Raw genomic sequence first — 19026 nt, forward strand, 5'->3', positions numbered from 1 at the left:
GGACCAGCTATGGTCACAGTTGAGAATGGATAAAGTTTGTTTGGATAAGAGTCGGCTTCGACGTGAATTTTTATAAGTTTGCAGAATGCATGTATGCCCTAGATATGTTAATTTTTGCATGGCTGTATGATTGTTACATAGTAAATGACTGGAGATGAAAACCTGTATATCCACCCAGTCTGCCCAGCAAAGTGGCCAGAGTTGTATGTACTGAACTGTGCAGCTTGCACCCCTCTAATCCCCTTTTAAAGTAGGAAGGTCATTTAATTTTGCTTCGATTCCATGCTCTTTCTGTATAGGGATCCTTTGTGTTTGTCCCATGTGTTTTTGAAGTCGGTCACTGTTTTTGTCCCTACCACTCCCCCAATAGGGCATTCCAGGCATCACCACCTTCACTTTTTCCACAGAATTTCCTGATGGTGTTCCTAAGTCTACCACCCTGCAACTTCAATTCATATTCTCTAGTTGTACTGCTTCCATCTTAGGAAGTGATTTGTTTATTAATACATTTCAAGTATTTAAACGTTTGTATCATATTTCTTATGCCTCTTTTGTCCTTTAAGGTATACATATTCAGGTCTTCAAGTCTCTTATCATTCAGACGTCATACCATTTTTGCCAAGTTCCTCTGAATTGCTTCATCTTTTTATGCCCTAAACTGAACGCAGAACTGCAAGTGGGGTCTCACCAACAACTTGACCTACTGTAGTGGGGGAGAAAGATTAACCTAAGGGGCCAGGAGCTCTTGTTTATAAACAGTTCATTTATAATCCAGTGAGTGAACAGACCTAATACGAAGAGATATAACTTAAAGAATAGCTTATGTTATGTTTTACTTATGTACAATCCATAATTGACTATAGAGAATTGAAATAGTAATACTGGTTTTGATAGTGGTTCAACTATCATTCAAATCTATTTTGCTTTGAAAGAATGAGGGCAGCATTGTCTGACTGTATTCATGAATCAGCTGTCTAAGTGCTGGTTTTGTGTGTCTGAGTTCACTGAGGGACCATATTTTTAAGCTGTGTTAGGTATTTAAGTTTAACATGTACTAACAGTACAGCACTGTGTTAACTTTTAATGTGTGTGTGATTTGCTGTATTATACTACTCACCCAAGGACCTCATTTATCTGAAACTTATTGGTAGGATAAAAGCACCAATTCCTTTCCCAGTGAAAAAACAACAGCCAAGGGCAGACCCATTTGGACTTGTGTACTATATTGATGCCCCTACCCTAATGAAGCAGTGGCCATACCCCATGTGTTATCTGCACAGATTGGGGTCATTACTTTTTAAAAGTACTTAAGTAAAAAGTAAAAGTACTGACTTTAGTGAAGTAAAAGTAGAAAGTCTTAAAAAAATACTCAAGTAAAGTAATAAAGTACAGCTCTTAAAACTACTATATTTACTACAATATACTACAGAGGTGTGGTAGCCGTGTTAGTCTACTTTTAGAGATAATCAATAGAAATCAAACAAAATAAAACATGGAAAAGAAAATAAGATGATACCTTTTTTAATTGGACATAACTTAATACATTTCTTGATTAGCTTTCGAAGGTTGCCCTTCTTCGTCAGATCGGAAATAAGCAAATGTGGAAGATGACAGAATATATAAGTGAAACATCAAAGCATTTCATTGATAGTCTAACAGGATGGGTGTGGGTAGGTGAGGGAAGAGGGAGATAAACAGAGAAATACAACTTTATGGTTTATAATGGGCTAGAAAACCCAGATCTTTGTTAAGCCTTGTCTGTTGGGTGTCAAAATATTTAATCAATCTGACCTCAAAGGTCTTACGTTCCTGTATTGTTTTAAAGTTACCTTTCAGGATTCTTACTATGAAATCACTGGTACAGTGTTCTGGTCTGGTAAAGTGCTGCCCCACAGGGGTAGGAACCCGGCTGGCACCAGCATTCTTCATATTATGTCTATGTAAATTAAATCTTGTCTTAAGCATCTGGCCTGTTTCTCCAATATAGCATCCTTCGTTACATTTTTTACATATATATCGTTCAGTGTAAAAAATGTAACAAAGGATGCTATATTGGATTATAGAATAAGCTTAGTTATCTCAATGCCTAAAACTATGTGCATCCACCTGGAGTATTGTGTTCAGTTTTGGAGGCCGTATCTTGCGAAGGATGTTAAAAAAAATGGAAGCGGTGCAAAGAAAAGCTACGAGAATGGTATGGGATTTGCGTTGCAAGACGTTTGAGGAGAGACTTGTTGACCTGAACATATATACCCTGAAGGAAAGGAGAAACAGGGGTGATATGATGCAGACGTTCAAATATTTGAAAGGTATTAATCCGCAAACGAACCTTTTCCGGAGATGGGAAGGCGGTAGAACTAGAGGACATGAAATGAGATTGAAGGGGGGCAGACTCAAGAAAAATGTCAGGAAGTATTTTTTCACGGAGAGAGTGGTGGATGCTTGGAATGCCCTCCCGCGGGAGGTGGTGGAGAGGAAAACAGTAACGGAATTCAAACATGCGTGGGATAAACATAAAGGAATCCTGCTCAGAAGTAAGGGATCCCCAGAAGCTTAGCCGGTGGTGGGAGGCAGAGCTGGTGGTTGGGAGGTGGGGATAGTGCTGGGCAGACTTATACGGTCGGTCTGTGCCAGAGCCGGTGGTGGGAGGCGGGGCTGGAGGTTGGGAGGCGGGGATAGTGCTGGGCAGACTTATACGGTCTGTGCCAGAGCCGGTGGTGGGAGGCGGGGCAGGTGGTTGGGGGGCGGGGATAGTGCTGGGCAGACTTATACGGTCTGTGCCCTGAAAAAGACAGGTACAAATCAAGGTAAGGTATACACAAAAAATGGCAAATGTGAGTTTATCTTGTTGGGCAGACTGGATGGACCGTGCAGGTCTTTTTCTGCCATCTACTATGTTACTATGTATTTACACCAACGAAAACATGGTGTAAATCGCAGCACATAGTTTTATGTGCACTGGCCATATTCTATAACTACGCTCGTAAATTTTGGAACGCCCACGAAATGCCCATTTCCCTGCCCATAACCACGCCCCTTTTTGACTGTATGCGTTAGAAGGCGCACTTCATTATAGAGAATGCTTAGCAAGTTGTGCCTAAATTCTAATCAGTGTCAATTAGTGCTCATTGCTAGGTGCTGTTATCAGCACTCATTAGCTTGTTAAGTTATGCGCATTGTTATAGAATCCGCTTGGATTTTAGCGCAGATCTCTAGGCACATTATATAGAATTTGAGGGTAAATGCTTGGGTGGTTTTTGATGAATTGCCCAAAGTCAAACATTAAAACAGTGCATCGCATCCAATGCAATGGAACCCAGACAGATCCATGGGTAGAGAAAGCACTCCTATCGAATTCAAGGGCAGAGACCGTGGGGGAAACTCACTAGGGAGCTGGTGGGCAGGACTAGTATGCCAAGAGTGTGGTAGGTAGTGGTGCTGCTGCACATGGTGACAGCCATCTGAGTCCACCCCACATGCATGATGCTATGTGTGTGTGTGGCCAGTGCAGTTAGTCTTTATTCAACAGAATCAACTTTCAGGTCCTGGCTTACAGGTCATTTAGTAACATGTACTGTGAGATCTGCCCTTCCAGATGTTACAACTCCAGATAATACTCACTATAGATGTACACAGATTCTATTAATAAGGGGGATGGGATTTGGTATACCGCCTTTCTGTGTTTACAATTAGAGCATACAGGTACTTATTTTGTACCTGGGGCAATGGAGGGTTAAGTGACTTGCCCAGTGTCACAAGGAGCTCCAGTGGGAATGGAGCCTGGTTCTCAGGCCACTGCACTAACCATTAGGCTACTCCCCATAATATGAATTACTCCTGCTGAAATTCTGCACAAACAAATTTCAAAATTCTGCGTACAAAGTTTGCAAATTCTGCAAAATTTTATGTACAAAAGTTTCACATTTTTTTGTAGCCCCCTTCCTCCCACCCACAGCATCCCCCTTTTTTTTGCAGCCCCTCACAGTATACCCCCATTTTTTTCTTCCACTGCCACGCCCTCCATCCACTTTTTTTTATTTTTTTTTTACAGCTTCTCCCTCCCTCCAGACACCTGCACTCACCTGAGGTAGGAGGAGTAATCCACTGCTTATTTCTGAGCTTTTTTGGGTTCTTGCCAGGTATTTGTGACTTGGATTGGCCACTGTAGGAAACAGGATACTGGGCTTGATGGACCTTTGGTCTGTCCCAGTATGGCAATACTTATGAGTAGGAGCTGCAGCGGAAGTACCTCTTTGGGGGAAGGAAAGTACCCTATTCTTTCCTGCCCCGCTGCTGCCACTCTTTTGCTGGTGCCGTGCTTTTTCAAAATGGCCACTGAGACTTCAAGTAGTAGTTTCACGAGATTACCGCTTGAAGTCTTGGTGGCCATTTTGAAAAAGCACAGCACCGGCAAGAGAGCAGCGGCAGTGGGGCAGGAAAGAGTGGGGTTCTTTCTTGCCCCCAAACAGGTCACTAGACCACCAGAAAATGTACAGGTAGGCTGGGCGGCAATGGGCAGAGAATCGAACAAACGGGCAAGGGGTCAGCTGAGCAGTGGGGGGGGGGGGGGGGGGGGTCTATCCTTTACCATGGCTCCACAGATTCTGCAGGGAAATGTTAAATTCTGCATGACTGGGGAATTCTGTGCAAATTGTGCGCTCTGCAGTCACGCACTATTCTGGCAGGAGTGAAATGTAGAACAGAAGGGCAATAGAGGAAGAGCATATGGAATCAAAGACTGTTTGATGCTGAATAAAGACATTGGGGGCAATTCTATAGTGGGACGCTTCCATTTTGGTGGCTGAGTAATGCGGGTAGTGAGCCTATTCTATAAGGACACGTGCATGTGCAAGTTTTCTTATAGAATACTAATTTAAACCCACTTCAATGTGCTGAAACATAGGCACAAACATTTGCAACAGGTCTATGGCTCGCGCCTAAAAGCAACATTTACGTGTTTAAATAATCTGTAAGTTGCCAGCGTAAATGTCAGCACCACCCGTGCTCTTCCCTTGTGAGCACCCTTCTAACAGTGATTCTCTATGCCATTTGAGTGGAGGAGTAGCCTAGTGGTTAGTGCAGCGGACTCTGATCCTGGAGAACTGGGTTCGATTCCCACTGCAGCTCCTTGTGACTCTGGGCAAGTCACTTAACCCTCCATTGTCCCAGGTACAAATAAGTACCTGTATATAATATGTAAACAGCTTTGAATGTAGTTGGAAAAACCACAGAAAGGTGGTATATAATTCCCATTCCCATTTGAGCATCCAATTACAGAATAGTGATTGGGTGCAATGCTGTCATTTACTTTCCTCACAAAAGGGTTCCTTGCCCTTAAAATAGGTACTTCCATATCATCAAGCTGATCAATCCATAGACTGGTGGGTTGTGTCCATCTACCAGCAGGTGGAGATAGAGAGCAAACTTTTGCCTCCCTATATGTGGTCATGTGCTGCCGGAAACTCCTCAGTATGTTCTCTATCTCAGCAGGTGGTGGTCACACACAGCAGCAGCTCTGGCTAGGCCTCCAAGCCTAATCCTTAGGTTTTGTTGAGGCCTGGGGTTGAGGGCTCTTTTGAGCAAGTGCAAACCTGGTGGTGCCAGGTCCCTCCTTTTCTCCCCCCTCCCGCTGGCTCCGTTTAAAAAAAAAAAAAAAAAAAAAAAAAAAAAAAAAATATTTTTAAACGTCTTTAAAGGCGTTTAATTCGACGTTTCTTTAAACGTTCATTGCAGCTACTCACTGGGACACCAGTTCGTTACAGCTCGGAGCGGCAAGCAGGTAATTTTACCTTTTTTATAGCGGGCAGGGGGTTCCCCGATTCTTCTCCTCGTGGCAATGGCGTCGGAGGACGAGGGCGCAAAGGGTCGCTCCCCGGATCGCTGGAGCGCTTCTAGAGGGGATGCGGGGGTTTTACAACCTGACTCGCCCTTGATGGGTGATAGTTTAGTGACCGATGAATGTCCCGGTCATTCCTCCGGCGTGGCGGTTTTTTCCCGCCATAAACGCCCATCCCCCGCTCCTCGCCTCCGCCATCTTGGCCGGCCACGCGGCTCGGACGGCTTCTTCGGGGCCGCCCTTGAGGTTGGAGACATTAATGCCATGAACGCCCTTAATTTGGGCGACGGCACAAAAGCGGCTAAAGTTAAGCGCCGTTCTTCCCGCGCGGCTCCTTCTCGGAGTTTCGCGCCGGACGCCATTTTGGATGCGCAGCATGTCTCTCCCCCGCTATTGCGAGCGCCGGTTGAGAGTGCGTCTAGGGCTGTTGCCCAGGCTGCGGAAGTGCACAGTCTGGGGGGTTTCTCCCCCGAGTTTGTTTTGCTGCTGCATCAGGCTTTCCTCATGCAAAACGCTGCCCCTGCTCCCTCTTCTGATAAAGAGGTTGAGGTTCCCAGAGGTAAACGCCCTCGGGTTGATTTCCAGGCCTTGGAGGACTTTTGTCTCCTCCGATGTAGATGAGGGCAGCGTGTCTGAGGTCTCCCAACGATCCTTTGCGGATTCCTTGGAGGAGATAGATCCCCGCTCGGCTGGAGCGGATGACCCCTCTGCAGCGCGGCTTTTTAGCCCAGAGGATTTGCCCAACCTGTTGTTACAGGCCATGGACACTTTGAAGATTTCCTCTCCGGAGGACGTCTCTCCCTCAGCCCCTGTTGGCTCTGCCATTATGCTGGGGACGAAGCGCCCGCCTAGAACCTTCCACGTGCATGATGTTGCGGCTCAATGGGATGTCCCGGAAACGAGCCTTAAAGTGGCTAGGGCTATGTCCCGCCTCTATCCTTTGGCTGTGAGTGAACGTGAGGCCTTTCTGTGGCCTACCGTGGATTCTTTAATCACTGCGGTGACTAAGAAAACGGCGTTGCCGGTGGAAGGTGGCACGGCCCTAAAGGACGCCCAAGACAGAAGATTGGAGGCAGCTGCTTTAAGTTTGCAGGCCTCAGTTTGCGGCTCCTATGTGGCCAGGGCGTGCCGGACTATGGTGCAGCGGGCTTCCCCCTCGGATCATTCCTTGAGGGCTGATTGGCCGGCCCTGGAATCGGGCTTAGCCTATTTGGCAGACTTGCTGTATGATGTCTGGAGAGCCTCAGCTAAAGGCATGGCTCAGACAGTCTCTGCGCGGCGGTGGCTTTGGCTGAAACATTGGTCTGCTGACCACGCCTCTAAATCCCGCCTGGCTAGATTGCCTTTTAAAGGCAAGCTGCTCTTTGGGGTCGAGCTGGACAAAATCGTGACCGATCTCGGCACGTCTAAGGGCAAGAAATTACCAGAGGTCAGGGCTCGGGTTAGTACTCGTCCCGATACCTCCAGAGGACGGTTGCAGGAAGCCCATCGGTACCGCCCGGGCAAGTCGGGTTCCTCTGCCCCCTCTTCCTTCAAGAGGAATTTCTCCCCCAAGCAGCATTCCTTTCGCAGAGACCGCCGTCCCGGAGGTGCTCCCTCCGGTCCTCCCCCAGGGTCTCGTACCCAATGACGGGGCCTTGGTCCACGCCCCAGTGCAGATTGGAGGACGGCTGTCCTCGTTTCTGGGCGAGTGGACCACTATAACTTCAGACGCGTGGGTGCTGGAAGTCATCAGAGACGGCTACAAGCTAGAGTTCTGCCAACCCTTAAGAGACGGGTTTGTACTCTCTCCCTGCAAGTCTCCGGTCAAGCTGTGGTAGTGCAGCAGACCTTGGACAACCTGATCCGCCGGGGTGCGGTCGTTCCGGTGCCAAAAAAATCAGATTGGTAAGGGACGTTACTCCATTTACTTTGTGGTTCCAAAGAAAGGAGGTTCTGTCCGGCCTATTCTCGACCTCAAAGGGGTCAATCGGGCCTGGAAAGTGAGGCACTTTCGCATGGAGACTCTCCGCTCTGTTATAGCGGCAGTGAAGGCAGGAGAGTTCTTGGCTTCCTTGGACATCAAGGAAGCGTACCTGCATATTCCCATCTGGCCTCCTCTCCAACGCTTTCTGCGTTTTACAGTCCTGAGACGACACTTCCAGTTCAGAGCACTCCCTTTCGGGTTGGCTACTGCTCCGCGGACCTTTTCCAAGGTAATGGGGGTCATAGCGGCCTTCCTGCTAAAGGAAAGAGTACAAGTCCATCCTTATCTGGACGACTGGTTGATCCGAGCCCCCTCTTATGCAGAGTGCGGCAAAGCTATGGACCGGGTAATTGCTCTTTTGAGCTCCCTGGGATGGATCATCAACTGGAAGAAGAAGAGCCAGCTGCGCCCGACTCAGTCCCTGGTGTATCTGGAAGTTCGATTCGACACCCAAGTGGGCAGAGTGTTCCTGCCAGACAATCGGATTGTCAAGCTTCAGGCTCAGGTGGACTAGTTCCTAGTAGCCTCTCCTATTCGGGCTTGGGACTACGTGCAGCTGTTGGGCTCTATGACGGCCACGATGGAAGTAGTGCCCTGGGCCAGGGCTCATATGAGACCACTTCAGCTATCTCTGCTGCTGCGCTGGACTCCGATGTCGGAGGATTATGCTGTGCGCCTTCCCGTGGACCCAGCAGTGCGCAAGGCGCTGAGCTGGTGGACGCAGACAGACAAGTTGTCTGCAGGATTGCCTCTGGTGACCCCGGAGTGGATTGTCGTCACGACAGACGCCTCTTTGATGGGCTGGGGAGCCCACTGCTTGGGAAGGACAGCGCAGGGGCTCTAGTCTCCTGCAGAGGCAAGTGGTCTATCAACCTCCTGGAACTCAGAGCCATTCGGTTGGTGTTATTGGAGTTCATCCCGGTACTGGTGTTGAAGCCTGTATGGGTCCTGTCGGACAATGCCACGGCTGTGGCCTATTTCAACCGCCAGGGAGGTACCAAGAGCGCCCCTCTAGCCAAGGAGGCTATGAGTCTTTGCCAGTGGGCGGAAGCGAACCTGGAGCAGCTTTCAGCGGCCCACATTGCCGGAGTCATGAATGTCAAGGCGGACTTTCTCAGTCGCCATACCTTGGAGCCCGGAGAGTGGCAACTATCTGCTCAGGCGTTCTTGGACATCACGAAGCGCTGGGGCCAGCCGAGCCTAGATCTGATGGCGTCATCGGCCAATGGCCAAGTGCCGCGCTTTTTCAGCAGAGGACGGGACCCTCGATCCCTGGGAGTAGATGCTCTTCTCCAACAGTGGCCGACACAAGAGCTCCTCTATGTGTTCCCGCCCTGGCCCATGTTGGGCAGGGTGCTAGACCGGGTGGCAAAGCATCCCGGCAGGGTAATCCTGGTGGGTCCGGATTGGCCCAGACGTCCCTGGTATGCGGACTTGTTCAGGCTCTCAGTCGACGATCCTCTGCGGCTGTCAGTGGAGCAGGGCCTGTTACATCAGGGTCCCGTGGTGATGGAGGATCCCTCTCCCTTTGGTCTTACGGCCTGGCTATTGAGCGGCAGCGTCTGAGGAAGAAGGGCTTCTCAGACAAGGTCATCGCCACTATGCTGAGAGCGAGGAAGCGCTCTACTTCTACTGCTTACGCCAGGGTTTGGCGTATCTTTGCAGCATGGTGTGAAGCAGGCTCACTTTCTCCCTTCACTGCTCCAATTTCTTCAGTGTTGGCGTTCCTGCAAGAAGGTCTGGAGAAAGGCCTGTCGCTCAGTTCCCTTAAAGTCCAGGTAGCGGCTCTGGCTTGCTTCAGGGGCCGCCTGAAGGGTGTTTCCCTGGCTTCGCAGCCAGATGTGGTGCGCTTTCTCAAGGGAGTTAATCACCTGCGCCCTCCTCTGCACTCAGTGGTGCCTGCGTGGAATCTCAACCTGGTGCTAAGAGCATTGCAGAAGCCGCCTTTGGAACCCTTGTCGAGGGCATCTCTGAAAGACCTGACGTTGAAAGCAGTCTTTTTGGTGGCTATCACTTCAGCCAGAAGAGTTTCCGAGCTCCAGGCGCTCTCATGTCGAGAGCCTTTTCTGCAGTTCACTGAGGCAGGAGTGACTATTCGCACAGTGCCTTCCTTCCTGCCCAAGATTGGTTCTCGCTTCCATGTGAATCAGCAGCTCTGTCTCCCTTCCTTTCGTAGGGAGGACTACCCAGAGGAGTACTCTGCTCTTAAATATCTGGATGTGAGACGAGTCATCATCAGATACTTGGAAGTGACCAATGATTTCCGGAATTCGGATCATCTGTTTGTCCTGTTTGCAGGTCCTCGTAAGGGTCTGCAGGCTGCTAAGCCTACAGTGGCAAGATGGGTCAAGGAAGCCATTGCAGCGGCTTATGTGGCCGCGGGGAAGGTGCCGCCTATCCAGCTGAAGGCTCACTCCACGAGAGCTCAGGCGGCCTCGATGGCAGAGGCCGGATCCGTCTCCTTGGAAGAGATATGCAAGGCGGCAACTTGGGCTTCGGCTCATACATTCTCCAAGCATTACCGTTTGACTGTGGCTGCACGGGCGGAGGCCCGGTTTGGAGCTTCAGTGTTGAGGTCAGGGATTTCTATGTCCCGCCCTGGGTGAGTACTGCTTCGGTACATCCCACCAGTCTATGGATTGATCAGCTTGATGATATGGAAGGTAAATTATGTATAATCATACCTGATAATTTTCTTTCCATTAATCATAGCTGATCAATCCATAGCCCCTCCCAGATATCTGTACTGTTTTTATTCTGATTGCATTTCAGGTTCAAGTTTAGTCTTCAGTTACTTCAGAAAGACTTCGTGTTCAAGTTTTTTTCACTTGGATTCTTCAAGAGTTAAGACGAGTTTGTGTTACAGTGAGCTGCTGCATTCCTCTCCCCTCCGTTATACGGGGCTGGATTGAGACTTAAATTCTGCCGGCACTCCCTCCCGCTTCGTGCGGCTGTAGGGCAGTTTTGTACCCCTCCCGCTTCGGCGGTGTTAGGGTCAGTCAGCTCCTCCCAGCGGTTGCGGTTGCAGGATAAGCCAGATCCCCCGCATCGCGGGTGTGGTGTCCCTCCCCCGCTCCGCGGGGATGAGCTGGACGGATTCCCCTCCCCCACTTGTGTGGGGATGAGCTGGGTTAATTCCCCTCCCCCGTTTCGGCGGTGGTGAGCTGGGCAGAGTGTCCCTTCGTGGGTGTAATTCTCTAAGTGCTGAGTCCTGCGGATGGAGCTTTGATATCGACATACTGAGGAGTTTCCGGCAGCACATGACCACATATAGGGAGGCAAAAGTTTGCTCTCTATCTCCACCTGCTGGTAGATGGACACAACCCACCAGTCTATGGATTGATCAGCTATGATTAATGGAAAGAAAATTATCAGGTATGATTATACATAATTTTACCTTTCAATTTTGCGCACTGCTTTTCTACACCCTACCCCCCCCCCCCCCCCCCCCCCGATTTTCCCATCCAGATGACAATTCCTTGAGGTATTCCTACTTCTTTTCAAAGTTAGGGTGTTTTTTTTTTTTTTAAGTGTAGAACTTCACTTTGAATGAACCCTTTCCAAACGTTTCTTAATTTTGAGCGCCGACATCCATGGTCACATGATATAAAATCAGAAACACTCTATTTATAAGCAGTAGGTCCGTGATGATCTCATCCCTTGTGGGTTCTATTAACCAACTGCTTGAAACCTTCTTGAGAGTCCAGAAACTCACTACATCTAGATGACACCACAATTGGAATGCTGCAATCTACATCTGGCATATTGAAATCATCTACTAGTAGTATGTTCCCTTTCATAGCTATATTGTGAATGTCTTCAATTAAATTTCTGGCAGCCTGTCTGTGAAGGAGCCCTCTATATCATACCAGTGTAAATAGATGTTCCATTCCCTTTTCCAGATTAACCCATCGTGTCTCCTCCTTACCCTGTTAGTACTGCAAACTGTCGCTTTAATTTTGTCTTTAACATATGCCACTCCTCATCCCTTTTTTTTTTCTTACCCTGTCCTTCCTGAATAGATTATAGCCTGGTATAGATATATCCTAGTCATGGTTCTTTATGAAACTTGTCTCCGTGACGACTGCCATGGAATCCAAATCAGCCTCTTCCATTGCAGCCGTTAGATCTCGAATCTTACTGGGCATTAGTATGCACAGCTTTCCAGATGTTGGCCTTTTCCCCATTTTTAAAGAGACATTTAGGGCCCGATAGTCAAAGTGATTTAGCCGGCTGCTGACTGATTAAATTGCTTGGTCAGGGCTAGCCACTAATGTTCAGTGGCACTCAATATTGCGGTTAGCACCAAATTCAAAGCCGAAAATATTGGGGGTGTTCCGGGGTTAGCATTTGGCTGCTTAATTGCTGATATTCAGCCTTTACTGAATAAGTCTGTCCTATTTTTATGCAGTAACCCATGGACAAGGGCTTAATATCTATTTAAGTGGCTATGTGTTAGCTGGCTTAAAAATAACCGGATATTCAAAGCCGACGCTCGCACAGGCCCCGGCTTTGAATATCCAGGAATAATGCCATCAGTGGTGAGCAAAATGCTCACCGCTGATGGCTGAATATTGACCCCTTAATGTTTTACTTACCTGGGGGCTTTGTTCATTCACTGCCCCCCCCCCCCCCCCCCCACAGTCCTAGTTAAAATCCCGCAAGTTAGCCAGTCTGCTGCAAAACACACATCATCCTTTCTTCAGTAGGTGATAGTCATTTATGCTCAGCAGCCCTTGGAAAATCATTCTATGATCTAGGAAGCCAAAACATTCTCTGGCATCATGTGCAGCCATGCATTCATCTCCAGGGTGCACACTTCTTTACTATGGCCTTTACATTCAGCAAGGAGTATTGACAAGAACACCACCCATGCATCTATCTGGTATTTTATTATGTATACAAATTTGTCCTCTGCTTAGAATATTACGATAATACAGTCTACAAATAAATTTTATTATTATTATTTGCCCTATTTTCCAGAGCTATGAAGTCATTTTTTACACATTTGGATGGATATCTAATAGTAGTATTCATGCCAACATGGATGAGCAGCATTGGATAATAGTAGGCTTGATGAGTCCCTCAAACTGTCTGCAATGTCACAGATCTTGGCACCAGGCAGATAGCACACCTCCCAGGACATCATGTCTTGTTTTCAGATGGACACCTCTGAATTGTCAGAAGGGAATCATGAACCACCACTACTCTTTGCTTCCAAGTGCTCACTGATCTGGGAATTTTAGGTTTTTGAGCTTCAATTTGTTCTGTTCCTGGGATTTTCAGTTCTTCAGTTTGAAGGAAAGTAGAACTGGGGTGTCAGTTCTGCAGGCTCTGTTGATCTGTGTCCAGTTGTCCACTTTCAGCACAGCTGCTTTTTTTCCCCTCTGCTGGACATCCTGGATGTCTCAAGAAGCATTTCATCAATGTATTTTTCATTGTCATGGGTGTTTCTCAGCCTTGCCGCCTCCTCTCAGTTCCTCCACTTACTTCAGCTCATTTACTATGATTGAACACAAGTGGTTTTTATTTAACTAATGGGACTTGTTAAGGCAACTTTTGGAACCAGAGCTAATTTCGTTTTGATTTGACACAGGGTATGAAGACTTTTACGCTATCAAAACATTTAGTTTCTTATTTTTAATCATTTTTTGAATATTTCTGTAATTGTTCTTTCACATTGAAGGTGAAGATTTTGAATTGTGTTGATCATTGAAATTCATAGTTTAATGTATTTTGAATTCTCCGAGGACAAGCAGGCTGCTTGTTCTCACTGATGGGTGACGTCCACGGCAGCCCCTCCAATCGGAATCTTCACTAGCAAAAGCCTTTGCTAGCCCTCGCGCGCCGATGCGCACCGCGCATGCGCGGCCGTCTTCCCGCCCGAAACCGGCTTGTGCCGGCCAGTCTTCTTTTTTCCGCGCTCGGTACGGTTGTATTTTACCGTTCGTGCCCCAAAAAGTCGACCTCGCGCGTCGTTTTCGACTCGTTTCTGTCAGAAACTGTCCATATTGTTTCGGAAAGACCTCTTTTGGTTTTTCCCTTCCTGTACTTAGAGTTTTTTTTCCACCCCGGTAAGTTTTCTTTCGTTGTCGGGGTAGGCCTTATTTAGGCCCCGGTCGAAATTTCCTTCTCGCTATTTTTCTGGTGCCAATTTTCGCCATTTCGACTTTTGATCTCGCCGGCGTGATTTTTCCGCCCATGACATCGAAGCCTTCCAGCGGCTTCAAGAAGTGCACCCAGTGCGCCCGGGTAATCTCGCTCACTGACAGGCACGCGTCGTGTCTTCAGTGTCTGGGGGCTGGGCACCGCCCTCAGGCCTTTTACAAAAGCGGACTCAGGTAGCGAGGTTAGCCCAGTGGAACATTTTGTTCTCGGGCTCTTCGTCGGCATCGGCACCGGGGGTATCGAGTGCATCGACGTCTTCAGCATCCAGACCTTCATCCTCGGCTGCCAGTGCATCGAGTGCATCGAGGCATCGGCCCTCTGCATCGGCGCTGAGACATCGGACGACTGTATCGACGTCGGTGGTACCGGGACCTCATCTGCTGATGTCGTCGGACGGTGGTGCTTCGTCTGGAGTGCAGGTGAGGGCTGTCCATTCCCCTGCTGGTGGCGGTGAGCCTGCGGGTGGGTCTCCCCCTACCCTGAGGGCTCCTGCGGTACAGCCCCCCCGAGACCAACCTCCTTCGGTCTCGGCCCCGAGGAAGCGACGGCTGGATTCTACGTCCTCCTCGTCGGTGCAGGGAAGCTCCGGTGACATGCTTCGTTCCAAGAAATCGAAGAAGCATCGTCATCGGTCTCCTTCCCGGGTCGGCACCGAGAGCTCTGGGTTGCCGAGGGAGTCGGCACCCAGCAGGCATCGGCACCGAGAGGACCGCTCACCCTCTGTTCAGGAGGTGTTGATGCGCTCCACTCTGGACAGCCCGGAACAGGTTCTGACGTCGACGCCTGCATCGACCTCCATGCCTTTCTCTGCAGCTGCTCTGAACGAGAGCCTCCGGGCCGTTCTCCCAGAGATTCTGGGAGAGCTGTTGCGCCCTAACCCTCCGGTACTGGCGGTGCTTGCGCCACCGGTACCGTCGAGCGTGGCGCCGGCTGGCCCATCACCCGAGGTGAGGTCTCCGGCATCGGTGCCGCCGCCTCCCAGGAAGGCTCCCCGTCTACGTCGGCGGAGGGAGCTTCGCCGATGCGGGCGAGGGAGTCTACCTCTCGACGCCCCCATCGTGGACGTGGTTCCACAGAATCGAGTCGGGCGAGGTTGCAGACACAGGTCCGTGAACTTGTGTCTGACACCGAGGGTGAGGCCTCGTGGGAAGACGAAGGAGACATCAGATATTTCTCTGACGAGGAGTCTGAGGGTCTTCCTTCTGATCCCACTCCCTCTCCTGAAAGGCAGCTTTCTCCTCCCGAGAGTCTGTCTTTCGCTTCCTTTGTCCGGGAGATGTCTACGGCCATCCCCTTCCCGGTGGTTGTGGAGGACGAGCCCAGGGCTGAAATGTTTGAGCTCCTGGACTATCCTTCTCCACCTAAGGAAGCGTCCACTGTACCCATGCACCATGTCCTAAAAAAGACATTGCTGGCGAACTGGACCAAGCCTTTAACTAACCCCCACATTCCCAAGAAGATCGAGTCCCAGTACCGGATCCATGGGGACCCAGAGCTGATGCGCACTCAGTTGCCTCACGACTCTGGAGTTGTGGATTTGGCCCTAAAGAAGGCCAAGAGTTTTAGGGAGCATGCTTCGGCACCCCCGGGCAAGGACTCTAGAACCTTGGACTCCTTTGGGAGGAAGGCCTACCATTCTTCTATGCTCGTGGCCAAAATTCAGTCTTACCAGCTCTACACGAGCATACACATGCGGAACAATGTGCGGCAGTTGGCGTGCTTGGTGGATGCGCTCCCCCCTGAGCAAGCCAAGCCATTTCAGGAGGTGGTCAGGCAGCTGAAGGCGTGCAGAAAATTCCTGGCCAGAGGGGTGTATGACACCTTTGATGTTGCGTCCAGGGCCGCTGCTCAAGGTGTGGTGATGCGCAGGCTCTCATGGCTGCGTGCCTCCGACCTGGAGAATAGAATCCAGCAGCGGATTGCGGACTCGCCTTGCCGTGCGGATAATATTTTTGGAGAGAAAGTCGAACAGGTGGTAGAGCAGCTCCACCAGCGGGACACCGCATTCGACAAGTTCTCCCGCCGGCAGCCTTCAGCATCTACCTCTACAGGTAGAAGATTTTTTTGGGGAAGGAAGATTGTTCCCTACTCTTCTGGCAAGCGTAGGTACAATCCTCCTTCTCGACAGCCTGCGGCCCAGGCTAAGCCCCAGCGCTCTCGCTCTCGTCAGCAGCGTGCGCCTCAGCAAGGCCCCTCGGCTCCCCAGCAAAAGCAAGGGACGAGCTTTTGACTGGCTCCAGCAGAGCATAGCCGACATCCAAGTGTCAGTGCCGGGCGACCTGCCAGTCGGAAGGAGGTTGAAAGCTTTTCACCAAAGGTGGCCTCTCATAACCTCCGATCAGTGGGTTCTCCAAATAGTCCGGCAAGGATAAACCCTCAATTTGGCCTCAAAACCTCCAAATTGTCCACTGGGAGCTCAGTCTTACAGCTTCCAGCACAAGCAGGTACTTGCAGAGGAACTCTCCGCCCTTCTCAGCGCCAATGCGGTTGAGCCCGTGCCATCCGGGCAAGAAGGGCTGGGATTCTATTCCAGGTACTTCCTTGTGGAAAAGAAAACAGGGGGGATGCGTCCCATCCTAGACCTAAGGGCCCTGAACAAATATCTGGTCAAAGAAAAGTTCAGGATGCTTTCCCTGGGCACCCTTCTTCCCATGATTCAGGAAAACGATTGGCTATGTTCTCTGGACTTAAAGGATGCCTACACACACATCCCGATACTGCCAGCTGACAGGCAGTATCTGCGATTTCAGCTGGGCACACGTCACTTCCAGTACTGTGTGCTACCCTTTGGGCTCGCCTCTGCGCCCAGGGTGTTCACAAAGTGCTTGGCTGTAGTAGCAGCGGCACTTCGCAGGCTGGGGGTGCACGTGTTCCCATATCTCGACGATTGGCTGGTGAAGAACACATCCGAGGCAGGAGCCCTGCAGTCCATGCAGATGACTATTCGCCTCCTGGAGCTACTGGGGTTTGTGATAAATTATCCAAAGTCCCATCTTCTCCCAGTGCAGAAACTCGAATTTATAGGAGCTCTGCTGGATTCTCGGACGGCTCGCGCCTACCTCCCAGAGACGAGAGCCAGCAACTTTTTGTCCCTCGTCTCGCGGGTGCGAGCGTCCCAGCAGATCACAGCTCGGCAGATGTTGAGATTGCTGGGCCACATGGCCTCCACAGTCCATGTGACTCCCATGGCCCGCCTTCACATGAGATCTGCTCAATGGACCCTAGCTTCCCAGTGGTTTCAGGCTGCTGGGGATCTAGAAGACGTGATCCACCTGTCCACGAGTTTTCTCAAATCCCTGTATTGGTGGACGATTTGGTCCAATTTGACTCTGGGGCGTCCTTTCCAAATTCCTCAGCCACAAAAAGTGCTGACCACGGATGCGTCTCTCCTGGGGTGGGGAGCTCATGTCGATGGGCTTCACACCCAAGGAAGCTGGTTCCTCCAGGAACGCGATCTGCAGATCAATCTTCTGGAGTTGTGAGCGATCTGGAACGCTCTGAAGGCTTTCAGAGATCGGCTGTCCCATCAAATTATCCAAATTCAGACAGACAACCAGGTTGCCATGTACTACGTCAACAAGCAGGGGGGCACCGGATCTCGCCCCCTGTGTCAGGAAGCCGTCAGCATGTGGCTCTGGGCTCGCCGTCACGGCATGGTGCTCCAAGCCACATATCTGGCAGGCGTAAACAACAGTCTGGCCGACAGATTGAGCAGGATTATGCAACCTCACGAGTGGTCGCTCAATTCCCGAGTGGTGCGCCAGATATTCCAAGCGTGGGGCACCCCCTTGGTAGATCTCTTCGCATCTCGAGCCAACCACAAAGTCCCTCAGTTCTGTTCCAGGCTTCAGGCCCACGGCAGACTGGCATCGGATGCCTTCCTCCTGGACTGGGGGGAGGGTCTGCTGTATGCTTATCCTCCCATACCTCTGGTGGGGAAGACTTTGTTGAAACTCAAGCAAGACCGAGGCACCATGATTCTGATTGCTCCTTTTTGGCCGCGTCAGATCTGGTTCCCTCTTCTTCTGGAGTTGTCCTCCGAAGAACCGTGGAGATTGGAGTGTTTTCCGACCCTCATCACGCAGGACGAAGGGGCGCTTCTGCATCCCAACCTCCGGTCCCTGGCTCTCACGGCCTGGATGTTGAGAGCGTAGACTTTGCCTCTTTGGGTCTGTCAGAGGGTGTCTCCCGTATCTTGCTTGCTTCCAGGAAAGATTCCACTAAGAGGAGTTACTTCTTTCTGTGGAGGAGGTTTGCCGTCTGGTGTGACAGCAAGGCCCTAGATCCTCACTCTTGTCCTACACAGACCCTGCTTGACTACCTTCTGCACTTGTCTGAGTCTGGTCTCAAGACCAACTCTGTAAGGGTTCACCTTAGTGCAATCAGTGCATACCATTACCGTGTGGAAGGTAAGCCGATCTCAGGACAGCCTTTAGTTGTTCGCTTCATGAGAGGTTTGCTTTTGTCAAAGCCCCCTGTCAAGCCTCCTACAGTGTCATGGGATCTCAATGTCGTTCTCACCCAGCTGATGAAACCTCCTTTTGAGCCACTGAATTCCTGCCATCTGAAGTACTTGACCTGGAAGGTCATTTTCTTGGTGGCAGTTACTTCAGCTCGTAGAGTCAGTGAGCTTCAGGCCCTGGTAGCCCAGGCCCCTTACACCAAATTTCATCATAACAGTCCTCCGCACTCACCCTAAGTTCTTGCCGAAGGTTGTGTCGGAGTTCCATCTGAACCAGTCAATTGTCTTGCCAACATTCTTTCCCCGTCCTCATTCCTGCCCTGCTGAACGTCAGCTGCACACATTGGACTGCAAGAGAGCATTGGCCTTCTACTTGGAGCGGACACAGCCCAACAGACAGTCCGCCCAATTGTTTGTTTCTTTTGATCCCAATAGGAGGGGAGTGGCTGTGGGGAAACGCACCATTTCCAATTGGCTAGCAGATTGCATTTCCTTCACTTACGCCCAGGCGGGGCTGGCTCTCGAGGGTCATGTCACGGCTCATAATGTTAGAGCCATGGCAGCGTCGGTAGCCCACTTGAAGTCAGCCACTAT

General features: G+C 50.1%; 1 protein-coding gene across 2 annotated transcripts in view; it reads left to right on the forward strand.

Annotated features, from left to right (window-relative positions):
* The window catches only part of FAM91A1 (family with sequence similarity 91 member A1), a 138285-nt gene that overhangs the window by 82070 nt on the left and 37189 nt on the right, over nucleotides 1-19026 (forward strand). The gene's annotated exons all lie outside the window — the stretch shown is intronic.

This window comes from Microcaecilia unicolor, chromosome 1, assembly GCF_901765095.1.
Source record: "Microcaecilia unicolor chromosome 1, aMicUni1.1, whole genome shotgun sequence".
Taxonomy (NCBI): domain Eukaryota; kingdom Metazoa; phylum Chordata; class Amphibia; order Gymnophiona; family Siphonopidae; genus Microcaecilia; species Microcaecilia unicolor.